Below are 21788 nucleotides of genomic sequence, written 5' to 3' on the forward strand. Positions count from 1 at the left end.
ATGAGTCAACAGAGAGTAAGATATTACAGGGAGCACATATAAAATAGACTGCACAGCAGAAAGCTTCTTTCAGCATCATTCCCTGCCATTTCTGTCAATAAGACAAAAATAGCCTAAAGTCGCCACCTTCTGGTGGGGAGATGAGGAAGCTTCCTTTTGGAGCAAGCATTTCCTCATTAGTTGGCTGAACTAATGCAAACTACATACAAAAATAAGCATCGGTTTACAAACATTTTCAGAAATTCTGTGTAGAAAATATTTGTAAACCGGTACTTATTTTTGTATGTAGTTTGTGTTCTTGAATTCTGTTTCAAAGTGATGCTTTCTACTAACATTGTAACGAAGGAGGCAGAGTATTTTGAACAAGTACAAACAGAAGAACAGACATTGATGAAAATGAAGCTCCCCTTCTGTCTAGGTTTGATTTTTTTTTCAGCAATTTTACCTAAGTTTTCTATTAGGGCCATGCAATTTAAATAAAAGTCTTCACAGCTTTCAAATGCAAATAACATGTGCATGATATAAATTGATATTACACAGAAACAAATTACAAATATGCAATTTTTATAATTTGTCAGCAAAGAAGGCTATGAATAGAGTAGCGGTGACCAAAGTTTCTTAATCGAATGTGGTTAAACTTCAAGGTGTATTTGAAATTGGTAAGATTAGTGATTTGCAACCGCAAGGATTTCACTAGCTTCTTCATTTGATTTACTTGGAGTCTGAAATGTAAATGAGAGAGCATCAATGGGTCAGAAAGTAAGGTAACAAGATAAAGAACCATGCAAAATTCGGCATTGAAGGGGGCCAATTGGATCACTGCATGTCACCTATGCCTGTTCTTTAAAAACTGGCTTTTTGATCCACTTCCACATGCCTTAATCCTTATTTCTTTCTCAGCAATTAATCTGCCTTCCTTTTAAAACCTATTGCAACTTCTACTTTCTCCACCAACTCTCACGTTCTATCCACCGTCAGAGTTTACTTCTCATGCTGTCCGCATGAAGAAAACCCCAGTCCCTTTGCCACTGGGTTAATATCAGCTGTGGTGGAATAACGGTTTTAAGTGTGGGACTCAGGGTAGAAAGTCTATCTGGCCATGAACTTAATCAGGATGGAGGAGGGAAGGTACCAGGATGGCCCCCGTCTCCTGTCAGAATTAATACCGTTACCACATTGCCACGGGGAAGGGGACAAGATTCCAACCATTGTATCATTACTGAAGCTGCATTTCCTGCAAGTTTTCTGTTCGTGGCTACCTAAGAACAATGCATATTTATTGCTAAATATCAGGTCTAAATAAAAGAAGCCTGATAAAGTTTGACTATTTTGTGGTGCAATTAATATCAATCCACTTATTCAAAATAGTAAAATAACACAGGCGACTGCAGAAGTTGGAGCTCTGAAACAAAAGTAATGCTGTGGAGAAAGTCAGGAGGTCTGGCAGCACCATGGGAGAGAGAACAGAACTAATGTTTCCAGTCCAGACCCTTCATCTGAACTGAAAAAAGTGTTCAAAATCATGTTATTGTGATAAGAAAAGCCAATAGGCTGGATTAGTTAGATAATTCCATTTTTGGAACTCCCTTCCAACTGCTAAACCTCCATTCCATTCCATGGCAGTATCTGGAGTTCAAAATTCAGAAGGCTCAATGTTCCACAGTATATGTTGGCAATACAGATAGGTAAACTCAAGATTTTAGGAAAACAATGTAAATTGTTCGATAATATCTTCTTTAAAATGAAATAATAATACATCCTTAGTATCATGCATATTTTTAGAAGTTGTGCACATTGTGAATTTTAAGGGAATTAGCTTGAAATTCAAATTCAGTTTCAGCTTCACAGTTATCCTCTTGCAATTGAAGTCCAGAGGCAGTTTTAAGCATCAAAGTATTTCTTAAAATTGCATAGTGTAACATTATCAAGTTTACCATTATTGAGCACCCCCAGTTCTTTTCTACATAGTAAAGCAAGCTTTCATTCTTGCTTGCATTATGGAAATTAACTGTCTTCTTAATTTATGTCCAACCCTAATGCTGTGCAAAAAAGTTTCTTAGGCCAGTTATGGATCATGCCTACATGGGAACTATTTGAATGTTGAAAATTATCAACAAAAGCTTACAACGTACACTTCAGCAATATTACCATATTCTTTAGGTAGATCCCTTTCTTCAAGTTCACAAAGGGGCAGATCCAGTGTGATATTAAAAGTAGGAGATAAACGGTCTTCCTGTTTAACACCTTTGTTAATTGTTATGGAAATTGTCCCATCTCTACTACCTGTAGCTGTTCCTGTATATATGTTGTTCATCAATTTGTTAAATTTATGCCCAGATCTATTCTATTAAGTCTTAAATATAACTTGTGATCAACAAAGCCAAAAGTCTATGTGAGACCAACAGACCCTTCGGCCATAATTTATTCTTTTTTGGACCCTTTTGATCATTTTGAAAATTAGCCATATTCTCATTACATCTAAGTATTATTATATCTAGGTGTAATCTGGGACTTAACTTACAACATTCACCAATCTTTGGTGTCAGTGCTTTATTGAATAGTTGATATAATATGGATCCAACCCTTATCAGTGTCCAGTTATCAATGTTCTCCAACAAATCGGACTCTCCAGTTTTAGTAATTGCTACAGTTTCCATTTTCCTTCAGTGTGACTTGAATCACTTGAGCATTAATCAATAATGTAAAGAGCCTTTTCAAGTTGGATGAATTGGCACCAATCAAGTTTCAAATGTTCTTGACCATCAAGCATTCAGATAAGGGACAGTATTCCTCTTAAAATCCTCTAACGCCTCATTTAATTCCGCTCTGCTCACTGCCTCTATAAGTTTGTCAGTTTGTCATTGCAAGTCTTTTTAACGCATGCTGTGAATGTCAATAACAGCCTTGTTATTAAAGCTGTGTAATTTATTTTGAAAATACAATTCAATTCATCCAACTCCAACAGGCTTTTAATTTGAACCTGGACTGCCCATTATTTTCCAAGCCAATCTTATCCCAACCAATCTTTTTCCATCTGTTCTAAAAAGGATATGTATACTCTTGAAATCAAGCTATCTCTTTGCAAACCTTTTATGTGGATTAAAATCATTAAAATGTTCTTAAAATGATCGTTAAACAGTTTATTAAAATTTTTGAATTACCCCATTTTTAAAATTGTGCTTAGATTTCCTCTGGTTTGTAATTAAAATCGCTACAATTCTTTCCATTAGTTTAGGACCAGATAGTTTATAGTCTCGAGCACCCAGATGTAGAATCATCTGCTCTGCTTTTGTGATCACTGCTATTGTACAGATGGCTCTTGTTGACAGCCTCTATCCAATACTTCCAGTTATGTCAGAGCCAGAAGTTATACTAATTTTTACCTTGAGGTTAAATGTTTCAGTTAATTTACATCCTACATTAGGGAACTGCACAGAGATGTTAAATTAGTGCTTGCAGCCCTACACTCTTAATTATGAATTCAGCAGTTCTTCTCTTGTTTGAGACGTGCTTATTGCTTTTAGGTGTTAAAGCATTGAAGCTGTGGTGGTCCTTGTTCTTAATATCCAACCTGATTTTTACTTGATATTACAATCTTTTGCATATCCTCCCTTTTGTTTTCCAACAAGAAATATTCTTTGAATGATACGTAAGTCAGCATATGATGTATTTCATGTTGAACAAGATTTCATGTTGTCTCAATTAATTTCACTCCATTTGTAGAGCATGGAAACTCTGATTTTAGAGGTTGTTTCCTCCTTCACGCTTAATGTAATGACAAACCAGGGCACGACATGCCCACTCCTTGCCACATTTGTTACAGCTGACATTAAACAACTTAATAAAATGATTGGTTTTAAAATATTACCTATAATTACTAATTGCATTAAAAATCTCTCTGTAAGTGTGCACATTGATTGATCATTAATGCAGTAAATCTGACAGCACTTATACAGCCATTTTTCTGATTGCCCTTGTAGACTTTCATTAGAAAGTCAGAATCACAGAAGTGTTACATTGGAAAAGGAGTTCATTCGATCCATTGTGTCTGCACCAGACCTCAGAATGAGCATTTCACTCTTCACCATTCCCAACACTGTAGAATCCAGCTTTTAAGTTATTTTCTCCCCTTTAAATGCTATTTTGTAATCGTTGGTTGATGTTAATTTAGTGCTAGAGTCATGGACCATAAAATCAGACAGATTCCTAGGTTGCAGTTAACATGATTTTCTTCCGGGCTCTCTACATCTAGATCCTAGTTATCAACACTGTAAGAATAAAGTTCTTCCTAATACCTGAGGCTGGATTTTCCGATCCCACATCCACACCACACCCCATCTCCCCCCCACCAATGCCACCAACACCAGTATATTTGAAGGTGGGAGGATATATAAAATAAAATAGGTGACCTTTCTAGTAACCTTCAAACATGTTCTGACCTTTGTCCCACATGACAGTGAGTAACAAATGTGTCAGGCAGCCCATTCACCCTTTGGCCCATTGAAACCATTAAGGAGCTATCGAACTTGGTTCCACACAGCACATATTTGAGGGTGGTTTGTTTAAGGGAGCAAGATCTTATTGTAAATCTGTGCCTTCTGTTTACTAATACTCTGGCAACAGAAGATGTTTTCTCCTTACTTCTTCATAATTTTGAACACCTCTGTTCAGTCTCCTCTAAATTATGTGATCTATGGATGACATAACACCAATTTGCATTTATATTTCACTTCTAACAAAGTAACATTTTCCAAGGTGCTTTATAGGAGAGCTATCAAACATACTCTTGTACAGACCAAATAAGGCTATTTGATGGCAGCTACCAAAGGCTTGGTTAACAAGATGTGTTTTAAGGAGCATCTGAAAGGATGAAGAAAATTGCAAAGGTTTAGGAAGAAAACTCCAGAACCTTGGGTCTTGATAGTTAAAAGCACTGCAACTGGGGCAAAGCAAATTTTCAGTCAGAAATGAGCAAAAGGCCAGAATTGGATGAGTGTAAACATTACAACACGGTATAAAATTGGAGGTTGGGGAGGGGTGGGTTTTTGAGGGGTGGGGGGTAATTTGTAAACAAGGAACAGAATTTTAAAAAGAGTCATTGGTTAACTAGGTACTAATGTTGATCAGACAACAATTATACAAGCTAAGACATGACTATAGAACAGGTGCACAGGAAACCAATTGGTATGATGATGGTCTGTGAAGGCTGTCTACCTTTCACGGAAAGATGAGACAATGTCAGAGATGCAAATGACTCATCTAAGGCTGAATCCTTTTGGATGGGGTAACCCAGGTCAAAGTTATCTTTGTCCTTTCCAACTGTAAAGAACCTATTGGCCTAACTCTGCCTGTTTAACAGCTTTCTTTGATCCAGATTTATGAGGATGATTTTGTAGCACCTTCTAAAAAGCCTAAAAGGATTCCTGTGGTTGAGAATAAGGGTTAGATTTCATGTAGAGCTGCTCTTCTTGCCCACTCATCTGATGGTGTCGAGGCCATAATTCCAAATCCAACAGCCCTTATTAAGAGTTGGTTGGGAGCAACCATCATCGATTTAGAATGTGACTTCTACCACATCTGGGAAGACATCGCTTCCTAAAGAGCTGCCAGCCAATCTGTTAGATGAGGTGAAGGGGAATAGTGAAGAGAGTAGGTTGCTGGGCTTTAGAGACAGGGAGAGGGTTAACGGGGGATACATATTTGTGGGTGAGTGCAATCCTTCTGATAGGCACAGTGAAGTGCCCCTGCTTTCTGCCCAATAGCAGCCTGCACAATGAAAGCTTCTGGGCTGCCTGTCCTGTCCTGGTCTTCCCCCATCTCTAGTTATCGCCTCGAAATACTCCATCTAGGGTTGATGAGTCAAATGTCATTTTTACAATGTGAGATTAAAGCCCCAGTGCTAGGGCTTATCTGGCACCAGACCGCCTGGCGAAGTTTAAAAAAGGGGCCCCATCTTCAGTGTGCCCCAAATGTAAAATAAGTGTAGGTACTCTTACCCATTGCTTCTGGACGTGCCACAGGCTCCATGTTTATTGGAGCGCTGTGGCGAGAGAGATAGGGAGGGTATTGAGGACTGCAGTCAAAGTAGACCCGATATCTCTCCTCTTAGGTCTACCGAATTTACCATCTTTAGATGGGCATGGGAAGAAACTATTTAATATTCTTGCATACTGTGCACGGAAGAATATTCTGGTGAACTGGGTGTCTGAGAACCCGCCGGGCTTGCTGGGATGGCAGAAATTAATTATGGAGCACATTCCCTTGGACTTTTTCACAAACATGGTGCACCACACAACAGACAATTTTTATAAGACATGGCAGCCCTACTTGAGTTATTTGGATATAGATTTATCAGTTATCTTAACTAGGGCGTTTATTTAACCAGGATGATTAGATTTGTCAAGCCCTGGGCCCTGGAGGGGGTCTCCCAAGTTAATACGGGTTTATATGCAAAGCTCCCATTCCTTTGTTTGGGAGCCTTGCGCCGAGCATAGCTGTTCTGTATTTTGTGGGTTTTTTTGTTTTTTTTTGCTTTTCTTTCTTTTTTTTGGTGTTGCTTTGCACAGTGTTAGGGTTTGCTTTGTATTATAAAGTAGGTTAATAGTTAGTAGATAGTAGCTGTATTGTAATTTGTGATTTTTTTTTCTTTTTATTATACTGATATTTGTGATTGATTTTTTTACCAATAATTTTATATGTTTGTAAAGTTAAAAAAAATTGCTAATAAATATACTTACAAAAAAAAAGCCCCAGTACTAATGAGGAGGCAAGACGAAAGCAGATAGTACAATTTAGTTTTTGGAAAACTGATCATTCCAAGTATGTGCATGAATGATTGTGTTTACTCTCCACTGACTTCCTGATATCGCACCTCATGTTGTTCCATCACTGCCTGACCAGTTGGAGGTATTTGGTATCGGAATGGAGAAAGATACAAAGATTGTGATGAGAGAAGCGGAAAGCAAAAAGTGCATCCTTGTATCATCAACCACATTGAAACCAGAATGGTTTGCAGGATAAGGGCTAAGATGTGGGTTGTGAAGAAGAGCAGGTGGAGGATGATTTGCTTCATGAACACTGTTAACTGCCATAGTTTCAGTCTAGCCCTTGGCCATAGTGTCAGTCAAAACTGCTTCAATGATGGTAACCACTGTCTGGCCCATGATCAATAAGATCATGTAGGTATGCCTGTCCCCTGTTGGCTCAGTATCATTGGTTCCACTAATGTACCAACTGGAAAAGAAAATGTGTCAATGATTCTAATGCAACGTGTTTGGTTGTTAAGACTTAGTGGAACATCTGGCAATGTGAAAATGAGAGATTTGCAGTAACACTGGATGAGAATATGGTGAAGTCATACATTGTGATTATTAGCATGCAATATGTGAGGCTAGTGATGCACTTAGTAGTATATGACATTTACTGACCTTGACTACCTGTGAGAGGTCATTGCATATCTTGTGGCACTAGGCACTTGGGCCTTAACCCATGACATTGACTGCCACATCAGTTATCTGATCCCAAAGCCTTTGCAAATTTTGTTTGAATGGCCCTCTACAGTCAAATGGCATTGACCTTCCTGTCAACTTTCTTCAACAAGGCCTCCAGTACAAAGTTCGAAAAGTTTGCAGCCTGCTTTCTACCAAACTGTCACATTTATGTCTTTCCTGTGGAGAAAAAAAAAATCATTTTAGAGTGACTTCCCCCATCTGCTCCAACAAAATGTCACCCTCCCTTATAGAAATATATGCTTGAATTCAGACTTGTCTCACACGGCTTTTCACCCCTGCTCCAGCGTGCAGTCACTTTGCAACATCTGTGCCATTGGTTGTAATGACAATCAATTAGATTAGCAAATTATGTCTACTCTTTGTATTGGAAGTAATGAATACATGTTAATTGTGCAGTCACAATTCTTATGTCTGTTTTTTAATTGTTTTCAAATTTTGTAGTTTGTAGGTATCAAAAGCATAAGCAAGTCCTGCCATTAAATTCAAAAGAACTGAAGAAACCCCTCTGTTGATTTGTGGCCATCCAGTTCTGTTATCAATTGGCAGGTGTAATGACAGCTTAACCTTGCTCGATCTCTGCCATCAGCAAATTTAATGCAGATTATCTTGTAATGTCAGCCTCAAAATCACTGAACTAGTTGTATATGACAGTCATTAAGAACATTCTGTAGAAAGTAAGGATCTTAAAATTCTGTATGAGACAGGAGAAAAACAAAGGAAAAATAAAGTCACCCAGAATTCCTGCACCTGATCAGCATTTTTGTACAAGCTCTGCCTTGTTTTAATGGGAAATTGTAGTTGCCTCTATTATTAATTTGTATGAACTTTAATTTATAGAATAGTCTTTAACAGTTTAGGCTTTAATGGGCAGCCAAATTAACATTGAGTGAAGTATCACATGCATAAGTTTTACCAATAGCAACAGTTTAATGGGACTAAGTAGCATTTGTCATAGCAATATTAAAAATATATTAATTAATAGAATGTGAGTGTCACTGATTAGACAGCATTTATTGCTCATCCCTAATTGCCTTTGAGAAGACGGTGACCTTCTTGAACTGCTGCAGTCCATTTGCTGTAGTTAAATCCACAATGCCCTAAAGGAGAGAGTTCCAGGATTTTAACCAACAGTTACAACACAAATTGTCTAAAATATGATGTTCTAAAGTATGGAGCAAAGCAGGCAGAATCCTCCGAAGGAAGCACTGTAAAAACACTCTTGCTTTCCATAAAATCATTTACAATCTGAATCTCTACAATTTCGCTGATTAAAATTTCTGCTGAAACAAGATGTTTAACAAGAAAAACAAAACTAGAAAGGAAACAATGCTTCCTGAGCACACAGTGTTGTAATTTAGACTTCCTTAAAGTGTCAACTGCACTAATTCAAGAAATATAAACAAGGAAATGGGTCTTAAAATTTCCAGTACATCTTCACGTTTATTCTTTGGCAATCTAAATATTCCCAGAGTGCATTCACCTCATGACATTAACTTCTTAAACTGTTTACATGATTGTTTAACAATTTAGTAGAAGTGGGATATGCACTTGAGGTGCCAGTACTTCACAAGGATCAGATTATGGCAGAGCAGTGGAAACATTTTCAATGCATGTTTTCAAATATTTCAGTTAATTTTGTTTTTTTATTTTCATTGCCTCCCAATGTTTCCTAGATGAAAGGAGGTGGGGGAGGGGAGGGTGGTTTAGAATATCTATTCCCAAATTGTGGTTCAGCATTTTCCTTTAGCAGTTTACCAGGGAATCCACAACTGCTACTAATGGTGCAGCACACTCCAAGACTCTGTCCACCCATCCTTGCTTGCAGATTATATTTCTTTGAGGCCACAAAACTTTCCTTGCAATCTGCGCTGTACATTCATACAACATTCTATTTCCCTGTCACTTTTCAATATTTTTCTACTTCTCATCTGTTCCTGCATACATTATGCCACTTTTGGAAATTAGGGGCTGGATTTCATGGCCCTCTGTGCTAGGTTGGCAGATGAGAGGGGTGTGAAAGTGGGAGCCACATCATGAATGCTCCACCATCATTGGGAATCTACATGGGGCAGATCCACATAATGTCTCCAGCCCTGCAGATTGCACTGATCAAGCTGCCAGCTAGTCAGACAGGGATGCCTCATTTATGATGCTCCTGTGCACAAAGGCCTTACACATAGTCTTCCCATTTTTGCCTTTCCCCTTCCTTCTCACCCTCTCCAGCACCCATTTCCCCTGCTAGCCTGCCCGAATGGACTTTAAAGTCCAGGCTCCATCATAACTAGTCCTCTTCAGAACTGTTGCAGTCACAGTAGTGGCCATTGTTTTTAGTGGCACCATTGGAACCAGATATCTGCGCCCATTTTGTTGACATCATACAGAGATCTCACGGCCACAACAAGACAGGAGGCATACTATTCTACTGTTGTATTTCAAACATCAGAACTTTTAAACAAACAAAAAATATTTACATGCATTATCATTGGCATTGTAAGGTATCCAAGTTACCCCCTATGAGCATAATTGTTTTCATGCACAAGTTGTTAATTACTCTTGTCAGTCTCTGCATGCATTGTATATCTTGGTCAGAATCTTAAAGGTGCCTGAGTGATTTGGGCTTGGTAAGGAATATGATAAAATTTAACGAGAGGTCCACTGAGGTCTATCTCAACATCTGAAACGAGTCACTGCATTTTTTAACGAATCTCTCGGCATCAAGGCAAGATTCTTGCGAGGTAGCAATAAGTTGCTTATTAAGGGAGATTACTGCTTGTTAATAACCTTCTAAATTGAAAGTCTCACCTCATTAATATGCACCTTCCTTTCCCAGTACACACTGTGAGCAAGCTAGTTGTCATTAACTCTGAACATGGAAATCCAAGCGGGTCCCTGGCAAAGTCAGCTTACTGCTGGCTATGAAGAGCCTCCACATTGCTCAGCAGCAAACAACATCTTAGGGCATGATCCATTTGCACCAGCTGCAAGTATCCCTCATCCACAGATGTTGACATCCGAGATTTGCCAACCTGATATGACACTCCTCTGATCCACTTGCAAGATGCTCAGGAAGTGCAGCAGAAAATAGCATTGAAAGGCTACTACAAGGACAGCTGTGCGTAGAGACAGATACTCAGGTCATGGATTAAACCAGGCTGTATCTGAGGGCCACTTGTTTGCTGTCTTAGTGCTCCATCACTTAGCACCTACCTGAAGGCTCACAACAACCCAACCTTACCTATTAATAGAGTCACAAAGCCAGGGAAGCTGGTCAGCTGTCATCATACATCTTGCTGCACAGCAAAGTGCTACATCAATCTCAGACCTGCACTGTGTGCCAGCAACTGACATAGTAAATGCAGTGCATGTACTCTAAGCAGGCAGCCATATCTCCAAGTCTCTGTGGAGTAGTCCTCAACAAAGTCCACAGAGGCAGCCGTCAGGTTGATTCTTGGGATAGTAGAACTGATGTTTGAAGAGGCACTGCCTGTGTTAAAACTGTATTCACCAGTGTTTAAGATAATGAGAAGGGATCTCATAGAAACCTCTAAGATTCTAACTGGACAGGACAAGTTAGATGAAAGAAGGATGTTCCCAATAACCATAGAGTACAGAACCAGGTCTTACTGTCTAAGGATATGGGGTAGGACATTTAGGACTGTGATAAGGAGAAATTTCTTCATCCAGGGAGCCTGTGGGAGTCTTTGGCACAGAAAACCGTTGAGGCCAAAAAAATGTACTGTTTTCAAGAAGGAGTTAGATATAGTTCATAGAGCTAAAAGGATCAAGGTTTATGGGGAGAACATGGGAATTGAATGATCAGCCTTAGTCATATTGAATGGTGGAGCAGACCTGCTCCTATTTTCTCTGTTTCTGTATTTTCAGAACGGAGGAAGGTTTAGACTGGAGTTCCTCCTTCTTCATGGAAATTGTTCCAAGAATGAGAAACTTCTGTTATGTAGATAGATTGGGCAAGTTGATACCGTTCTCCTTGGAAAGGAAACTGTTGAGAGGAAATATGATAGAGGTATGCAGAGTTATAAGAGGTCTGAACAGAATCAACAGGGAGAAACTTCACTTTGGTGGAAGGATTGAAAACAAGAGAGAACAGACTTTTCTTAATTGGTTAAAGGAGTAATGGTGGCATAAGGAAAAACCTTTTCATATTGTGAATAGATACGTTCTGGAGGGCACTGCCTGAGTGTGATGGAAGCAGGATCAATCAAAACATTTAAGAGCTGTCATAGACGGGGATAGATTTTTTGGAATAATATTTTCTTTTTCTCCTTATCTGTATGTGGTCTGCAATTTGACGTGTTTTAGAGAGTCTGTTTTAAACTTATCAGTGTTGTGATTTGTTTGATAACAGACACAACGCAGGCTTTCAGGTACATTTCAATCAGAAAAAACGAGCAATGATTATTCACACATAACACAAAGTGCAAGTGCATCAAAAGACTCTCCCTCATGCACAGACACACAAATAAGTAAAGACAGATTCTAGAGACAAAGCAAATATTTAGGGTATTAACAGAAATACAAGATGCATATCAAATGTTTAAATTAATTCTTAAGATGCATGCATTGCAGGCCTGGATGGAGATTCTCTCTCGTGGTCCTTAGATGATTGGAAGTTGGAAGTCTTTGGGCACACTCATGTCACTCCTCTGCTCCACTTGCAGGATGCTTAGGACCTGCATTGTGGTCTTTGAGCTTCTAGACAAAGTCATAGTGAGTTTCTCAAGAGACAAGTATTCACATGAAGAGAGATTAGTGTCTCTATTGTACTGCTATGTTTGACAAATTGTTTAGGCAGTGATTCTATTCTCTATTCTTCTCTATCCTTCCCACTTGCCTGTTGGTTTCAGGCTGCTTCTTGCAGCAACAATGTAATGTCACATGATCAATGTTTTGATTGTTTACACAAATGATTTGAACTTAGAAGCCACTGCTACACAACATAAGATGAATAGTGGGGGTTTAGACCCACATAATACTCGATTCTGTGTATATACCCTTAAATCGTAAACTCGCAGACACTACTTTTGAAGAAAGCTCTGGGTTTTGACTTTTGGTAAATAGATGTAAATTCACAAGTGGTTTTACATTGTGAATGCTTATTCAAGGATAGATGGTAAGGATTACACGCATGGTAATTTACAGTTAAATAAATTTTCACAAGTTAATCCTTTGCCAGAGCAGAAATCACAAAATATCAATGGAGTTATCTTTTTAATCTACATTCTTCCCTTCTTAAAGTAATTTGAAAAATGTCCATATTGAATAGAGTCATATCTTGAAAATAAGAAATATGATAAGGTCAGACCTACAGTCTGGTGAGCAAACAGCAGCAGACTTTATTGAGCAAAACTATGTACAGAGGATGGTAAAAGAGGACCTCCTACTTAGAGCCCAATAATAGGTTCCTGATCCATATCATCTGATATCACTACAACTTGGTTCCTTTTGAACACATTCAGTTGCTATATCCAGAATAAAGAAGCAATTTAATTTTACTCTGTATCTCCCACCAAGTTCTTTTATGAGACTTTTTTTTAAACCATGAACATCTCTCACTGTTATTTCATTTCCCCCTCCCCTCTTCCCACCTTTGATAAGTCTTTGTGTTTGACAGACTAATCTCCAGCAGCATTTGCAGCTCCTTTTGAGGACATTCAGGATGTATCTGCTCTTTTTTGATTTCCTTAGAGGGCTTAAACATTGGTGAAGTGCGTCGTCACCTTCCAATGATGGCTGTCCATGAAGCTGAGAAGATTTTCTAGTGCCTACAAGGGTTGCTGATGAGTTTACCTTGCAGCTTGACATCTATGCAGACCAGCTGTCAAATATTAATGTCATCCACTTTAGATGTAGAGTTCTTGTTTATTTTGGATAGATTTTCATTAATATCCTGAAGTTGTTGTAACTCATCGTGATGGCTGGCAGCTGAGTATTGAAATTTTAATCATTTTAATGTTCTCTTTTGCACAATCCACCTTGACTAAAGCTCCAATGGTTTTGAGTTATATAGTCAACAGCACAGAAAAAGGCCCTTATGGTTCAACCAGTATACACCAAGCAAAACTTCAAACTGAACCAAGTCCCATCGGCCTGCACGTGACCCATATCTCTTCATATAATTCTTATTTGTGCACTTATTCAAATGTCTTTTAAACATTGTAACTGTACCCAAATCTACATCTTCATCTTGAAGTTCATTCCGCACACCAATCACTCTTTGTTAAAAAATACCTCTTGTGTCTTTTTCAAATCTTTCTCCTCTCACCTTAAAACCATGCCCCCAATTTGGAAATCCCCTCCATAGGAGAAAAACAATTGCCATTCACCTTATCTATACCCCTCATTATTTTATAATCTTCTATAGGGTCACCCGTCAACCTCCTATGCTCCAGTGAAAGGAAGTCCCAGCCAATCCAGTTTCTTGATATAACTGAAACCCACAATTCCTGGCAACATCCTGGTGGATCTTTTCTGAACCCTCTGTAACTTAATAATATACATACAATATTAGGGTGACCAGAACTGAACACAGTATTCCAGAAGAGGCCTCAACAATGTCATGTACAACCTCAATATAATGTCTCCATTTCTATACTGGAAGGTCTGAGTAATGAAGGCAAGTGTGCTAAATGCTTTCTTAACCATCCTATCTATATGTGATGCAAACTTCAAACAATTATATCGCTGAACACCAAGCTCTCTCTTTCTTCAACATTACACAAAGCCCTAATTTTAATTAGATAAGACTTGCCTTTGTTTGTTTTACCGAAATGCAATACCTCACATTTATCCAATTAAACTCCATCTGTTTGTTTTAAAGTTTTGAGACATCTTCCTTTCATAATTGAAGATCCTTTACTCATTGCATAGCTTGAATATTCATGAAAAGAGACAGATTTTGCTGAAGCTTTTCATAATGTACTCATCAGGGTAATTCACAATAATACCAATTGTCCTGATGAGTCCAAGATAAAAAGCTTTGTCAAAGTCAGGTTCTTAATCAGTAATACTCAAGTCCTGTAATTCTATAATTCTTGATATCTCAGATTTTGTTATTACTTTGCTATTTGCTAAAACTGTTGATGTTTCATTCACTTTCATTACTCATCAAATAAACACAAGGACTGAATTTTCCTAGAAATCAGGTAAGTGAAACTTTCAGTGAGTTTTATGGAGAGTTTATCTCCATGAGACATAATGTGTTTTCTCAAGCTATTCTGCACATGTCATTAACTACACCCCTCAATTCTATGGTCGCCTGCTAGTCATATCTTCCATTTAGCCAATGATGGAAGTCCTCACCACTGCTGGGGGCTCCCTGGATCCCAAGTGCTGAGACCACCTTTAAAGCCCAGCCAGGCACCAGGTCAAGAGCTGGCAACCAGGAGTAAGCCTTCACAATGCACATAGTGAGAGAGTTACCAAAAATAAATGCTTCTCAGGGTGTGCCTGTGGCCTGGCTGACATTTCATTGCAAATACAGCTGAACATTCGTAAATATATTTCATTTTAAGGACAAACATTCCTTGGTGTCACCCCATTTTAGAAGCCTGCTTAAGCGAGTGCTACTCTTTGCCAAACCTAATGAAATCCAAGATCTTTGCATTGTTCAAAGTGAGGCCATCACACACTGGAAAGTTTTCAAATGGCTGAAAATGTTAATTTTCATTCAGTCAACAGCAAAAAAACAAAAGAGGAAAAAACAAAAGTTGCTTCTGGGAATGAATAAGGACAGCACTCTCTTCCTCCTCCACTGTCTTTGTCAATGCTAATTCCTGCTGTGGCTAGATCCATTGATCACGGTTCCAATGAAAAAACATGTGGGGAATATAAGAATCAGAACAGTTCACATCACTGACAAATGATGGTTTGGCACAGTCCTTCATATAGTGGAGAAAGTGAGGTCTGCAGATGCTGGAGATCAGAGATGGAAATGTGTTGCTGGAAAAGCGCAGCAGGTCAGGCAGCATCTAGAGAACAGGAGAATCGACGTTTCGGGCAAGAAGGGCTAATGCCCGAAACGTCGATTCTCCTGTTCCCTAGATGCTGCCTGACCTGCTGCGCTTTTCCAACAACACATTTCCATCTCTTCATATAGTGGGACAAGTAGGACTCTAAGAAGGAAGGCCATGGAATCCCTCTATACGCATGTTTGATATAAAGAACTTACTCCAATGAATGCAGCACAAGCCATGCCTGACAAATTCAGTTGGTAATCATAAGTACTATTTGATTCCGTTGCCTTTCTTTGGCAAACAAACTTAAAACAGTCCATCTTATAGTGTGCATGGGTTCTACAGAATTAGCTGGACAGTGCTGTCATCAGCGTGGGCATTACCTGCCACAATGTGGACAGAAGCATTGGCAGAAGAGCACCATCTTCCCATTATAATTACTGTCATGCCAGCTCCATCAGTAACTTGCTGATTAACAAACAGAACTGAGTCAGAGCCAACTATCAAACACCAAACACACTCGCTGTCCTGTCAGGTAAAATTATTGTTTTGCTTGCAATGTTCATTCTGTATGGCACATGGTAGTCCTTTTGTAACATAAGATCATCTGTATACTGTAAAATCTTTATTTATTCGGTATTCGGTATTTATTCTGCACTCCAACTACAACGTGATCCCAAGCTCGTCTTTCAAATTTCCGTTTGACAATCATCCACAACATAGTATAAACACTTATGAAGGTTTCAGTGGTTTCCCTAACTCTTGCTTACATTAGTTAAACCTTGCCTGGTCTCTACTGGGGTTGCTTCTTAGGCTGGTAATGGAGTCAGATTCCTTAATTATATCAGAGAGTGCAACTTCTTTATCAATACCTAGTCTGGTAAGACCTTCCCCACACCTCCACTACTTGCCTTTAAACAACCGCCAAACCTCAAACAGATCATTGTTCGTAGCAAACTGCCCAGCTCTCAGGACAACTCCATACAACCCTGTCACGGTGGACGCTGCAAGACGTGTCAGATTGTGGACATAGATACCATTATTACGTGTGGGAACATCTCCCACCTTGTACATGGCAGGTACTCATGTGACCCAGCCAACGTTGTCTATCTTATACGTTGCAGGCAAGGATGCCCGGAGGCATGGTACATGGGAAACCGAGCAAAGGCTACGACAATGGATGAATGGGCACTGCACAACAATCAACAGACAGGAGGGTTCCCTCCTAGTTGGGGAACACTTCAGTGGTCCAGGACATTCAGCCTCGGACCTACGGGTGACCATCCTCCAAGGTGGACTTTGGGACAGGCAGCAGAGAAAAGTGGCCGAGCAGAGGCTGATAGCTAAATTCAGTATCCATAGGGAGGGCCTCAACCGGGACCTTGGGTTAATGTCACGTTACAGGTGATCACTATTGGACTACACACACACATAGATATTCCTACACACACACACTCTCACATACACACGGACACAGGTACACACAGACGCAAAGACCCACATGCACACGTATATTTTGTGGGGTGAATTTGTACTTGCAGAGTTACATTGTACTTTGCTCAAAAACTGCATGCATTCATGTAGAACTCTGAGCTCAAAAACTGCATGAATTTATGTAAAACTCTGTTATCTCACTTTTTAGATTAGAATCAATCTAAACATCATGGCATACACAGTGGGCTAACACCTTCCACATATTGTCTTGCTATCACCATTGTTAACAGCTAACCAGAGAAGGCAACTTTAAAAAAAAGGTTTTGTGATTTACACATGAAAGAAGTGAAACTATCACTGTATTCTAACAGATGAAAGGCTTTACAGACAATCAATTTTTCAATGTATAATTTCAGTTACATCACACTGTAAATTTTTGATATAAATTCTGTGTTACGATCAAGCCCTCCACTATCACCTGATGAAGGAGCGTCGCTTCGAAAGCTAGTGTGCTTCCAATTAAACCTGTTGGGCTATAATCTGGTGTTGTGTGATTTTTAACTTAATCTGGTAAGAATAGCATCAGCACTGCTGCTACCACATATAACAATACACCGACCCATAGAGTGAAGTTCTACAGGAGTTACAGAGTGAGGTGAATCTCTCATTACCGGTGGCAAACAACAACTTTTCTTAACAAAAATGGGAATTTCCAGCAAAAAATTCAGCAGGTCTGGCAGCATCAGTGGAGAGAAATCAGAGTTAACATTTTGCGTCTTGTGACCCTTCTTCAGAATTGATGGTAGCTAGGAAAATGCTGTTTTTTATCCAGAAGATGGGGTAGGTGGAGGCAGTGACAAGTAAATGATAGGTGGAGATAGAGCCCTAAGACACAGAAGGATAGTAGGATAGATGAAGGAATGCATAACAGTCAGTCTAGGAAAATGAATAGCTTCTAATAGAGACTATTTGTGGCTAACAATGGGTTGTCTGTAATAGCAGACCATGTGATAACAAGGCATGGTGTGCGAGGATTGGGGTAAGGACATGGAGAAGGTGTTTCAAGCCCTAAAATTATTGAACTCAATATTGAATCCCCAAGAGTTCCCAAGTGGAAAATGAACTGCTATCTTCCAGCTTGCACTGAGCTTTACTGGAGCACTGCAGCAAGCCTGAAACAGAGATGTTGGCCAGGGAACATGGTGGTGTGTTAAAGTGGCAGGCAGCTGAAAGCTCAGGATCTTTTTAGTGGGCAGAATGTGGGTGCTCTGCGAAGCGATCACCCGGTCTGTGCTTCATTTCCTCAATGTAGAGGAGATCACATTGTGAGCAGCAAATACAGTAGACTGGATTGAGAGAAGTTCAGGTAAAGCACTGCTTCACCTGAAAGGTGTGTTTGGGCCCTTGGATACTGGGGAGGGAGGAAGTGAATGGGCAGGTGTTACACCTTCTGTGGTTGCAGGGGAAGGGGCTGTGAGAGTGTCAGTGTTTGTTGGAAGTGAAGGAGGAGTGGACCAGCATATTCCAGAGGGAACAATCCTTGTGGAAGGCTGACAAGGGAAAGGAAGGGAATATGTGCCTAGTGGTGGCATTCCACGGAAGATGGCAGAAATGGTGATTAATGATCCTCTGGATGTGGATGAGGACAAGGTGAGGACAAGAAGGACCCTAGCGCTGTTGTGTGAGGGAAGAGAGGGGGAAAGACAGGAGTACAGGAGATGGGTCAGAATGGTTGAGGGCTCTGTAAATGCCAGGAGTTGGAGAATCCTCGGTTGAGGAAGAAGGTCTACATTTCGGACGCTCCCTTGTCAAAGTTGGCCTCATCAAAACAGATGTAACAGAGATGGAGGAACTGAGAGAATAGAATAGAATCTTTACAGGAAGCAGGGTGTAAGGATGTATAGTCCAGGTAACTGTGGGAGTTGGTTAGTTTGTAGTGGATAGTGGTGGCCAGCCTATCCCAAGAGATGGAAACAGAAATGTCAAGGAGGAGAGAGAGGAGTCAGAGATGGACCATGTGAAGGTGAGAGCATGGTGAAAATTGTAAGTTAAATTGATAAACTTTTCTAATTGCTGATGAGAGAGGGAAGCAGCATCAAATATACCAATCATATACTGAAGAAAGAGTTGTTGCTGAGGGCTGGAATGCAACTAGAACAATGAATTTCCATATACCCACAATGATACAACTTGTATTAACAATTTACACTATATGCATAAGTGAATCAGTGAGATAACCTTAGATCCCACAGACTTGGTTCCAGTTTCATCTGCCCCTCCCAACAGCAAACATCACAGCAAACATTATTCATCTGCATAATATGATTCATCCTTTTTCCTATAACCTGGCCCTAACTTAGCTTCTTGTCAAGACATGCAAATGCTGAACCATCAGCACCAATTGACCCAACATACAAACTGGTCAGGACCCTCTGATCTCCCACAATTTCTTCAGGTTTTGTGTGGGAGTTCCCATTCTGCAAGTAGTGTCTAGAAACCCATTCAAAGTTTAACACATACTGTCTCCTACCACTGCTTCAGTTCACTTTGGGTATTTCCCCTGTCTCAGGGTTTGGATTGCTGGGCTAGTCTTGTAGATTATCATCACTGAGCTGCACTTCAGACTCTTACCACCAGCTTTGATTCTGTGGATCCAGTCACTATTGCAACCAGGTAGTAGCGTGAGATCACACTGTTGTAAATGAAAGTCATAAGGCTAGATGAAACATAACGATATGCAGAGAATGGCAAACAGAACTGTTAAAGAAGTTAATGGTTCTGAAAACATTAATGTTGGGGCTGCATTTAGCTCAGCACAATCTGATATCACACAATGGAAAAGAGGTGCTCTAGCACAAGATCCCGAAGGAGATAATCATGTCATCCCGGGTTCCTAATATTCTTGCAATTATGTCACATGATGTTTACCTATTGCTATCGTGCAATATACAGCATTATGTTGTTGAGTGTGTCTTCTTGTTAACACTCAGTAGTAGTTGATCCTCTATCACTACTAATTCAACAGGCCCTGGGAGGAATAGGACTCCTGTGGTGCAGTGGTTCTGTCAGTAGGCCAGAGGCCTGGGTTCATGACACATCTGCTCCAGAAGCATGCCAAAACAAGTTGATTAAAAATAACTAGAGAGGAAGATTGTGCTTCACCAGAGTCAATCCAATTAACCAACCATAAACATTCCATCATTTATTTTGACCGCTTACTCACATGGCACCCAACCCGCTACCCACCTGGCACCCTACCCTTTTGGCTCTTTACCCTTATGGTACACTTACTCTGCATAATCACTTCTTAATATGATTTACCCATTATCTTAAAACCTAGTCCCAACCAAGCTTCTTGTCAGGACATGCATATAGGCAAAAGTGAGGACTGCAGATGCTGGAAACCAGATCAGAGTGGTGCTAGAAAAGCACAGCAGGTCAGGCAGCATCTGAGGAGCAGGAAAATCGACGTATCGGGCAAAAGCTCTTCATCAGGAAGAGAGGTAGGAAGCCTCCAAGATGGAGAGATAAATGGGGGGATGGGGGGGGGGGCAGGTGGGGCTGGGGAGAAGGTAGCAAAAGAGAGATTGCCAGGTAGGACAGGTCATGGGGTCAGTGCTGAGCTGGAAGTTTGGAACTGGGGTAAGGTGGGGGGAGGGGAAATGAGGAAACTGGTGAAGTCCACATCGATGCCCTGGGAAATGAGGAAACTGGTGAAGTCCACATCGATGCCCTCAGAAGTGTTCTGAGGCGGAAGGTGAGGCATTCTTCCTCCAGATGTCAGGTGGTGAGGGAGCAGCGGTGAAGGAGGCCCAGGACCTCCATGTAATCGGCAGAGTGGGAGGGGGAGTTGAAATATTGGGCCACAGGATGGTGGGGTTGATTGGTGCAGGTGTCCCAGAGATGTTCTCTAAAGTGCTTTGCTAGGAGGCGTCCAGTCTCCCCAATGTAGAGGAGACCGCATCGGGAGCAACAATACAATAAATGACATTGGTGGATGTGCAGGTAAAACTTTGATGGATGTGGAAGGTTCCTTTGGAAGATGGTGAGGGAGGACGTTGGGCGCAGGTTTTGCAATTCCTGCAGTGGCAGGGGAGGGTGCCAGGACAGGAGGTGTTTTGTTGGGGGGCGTGGACCTGACCATGTAGTCATGGAGGGAACAGTCTTTGCGGAAAGTGGAAATGGGTGGGGAGGGAAATATATCCCTGGTGGTAGGGTCCGTTTGGAGGTGGCGAAAATGTCGGCGGATGATGCGGTTAATGTGAAGTTTGGTAGGGTGGAAAGTGAGGACCAGGGGGACTCTGTCCTTGTTGCGGTTGGAGGGGTGGGGTTTGAGGACGGAGGTGCGGGATGTGGACGAGATGCGTTGGAGGGCACTTTTAACCATGTGAGAAGGGAAATTACGATCTCTAAAAGAAGGAGGCCATCTGGTGTGTTCTGTGGTGGAACTGGTCCTCCTGGGAGCAGATACGGCAGAGGCGGAGGAATTGGGAATACAGGATGGCATTTTTGCAGGAAGTAGGGTGGGAAGAGCTGTAATCCAGGTAGCTGTGGGAGTTGGTGGGTTTGTAAAACATGTCGGTGTCAAATCGGTCATCATTAATGGAGATGGAGAGGTCCAGGAAGGGAAGGGAGGTGTCAGAGATGGTCCAGTTGAATTTAAGGTCAGGTTGGAATGTGTTGGTGAAGTTGATGAACTGCTCAACCCCCTCGCGGGAGCACGAGGTGGCGCCGATGCAGTCATCAATGTAGCAGAGGAAGAAGTGGGGAGTGGTGCCGGTGTAATTACGGAAGATGGACAAAGAGACAGGCATAGCTGGGGCCCATACGGGTGCCCATGGATACCCCTTTGGTCTGGAGGAAGTGGGAG

At 40.7% G+C, this 21788-nt stretch overlaps 1 long non-coding RNA gene across 1 annotated transcript in view; it reads right to left on the reverse strand.

Moving 5' to 3' along the window:
- Positions 1-280: 280 nt before the first annotated feature.
- LOC122565530 overlaps positions 281-21788 on the reverse strand; it is a 52100-nt gene continuing 30592 nt past the window's right edge. Inside the window, exons 2-3 of the long non-coding RNA XR_006316200.1 lie at positions 7428-7667; positions 281-722 (exon numbers count right to left, since the gene is read on the reverse strand). This is a non-coding gene — a long non-coding RNA (uncharacterized LOC122565530). The remainder of the gene's footprint in view (positions 723-7427; positions 7668-21788) is intronic.

The sequence above is a fragment of the Chiloscyllium plagiosum genome, chromosome 2 (genome assembly GCF_004010195.1).
Source record: "Chiloscyllium plagiosum isolate BGI_BamShark_2017 chromosome 2, ASM401019v2, whole genome shotgun sequence".
In the NCBI taxonomy this organism is placed as follows: Eukaryota; Metazoa; Chordata; class Chondrichthyes; order Orectolobiformes; family Hemiscylliidae; genus Chiloscyllium; species Chiloscyllium plagiosum.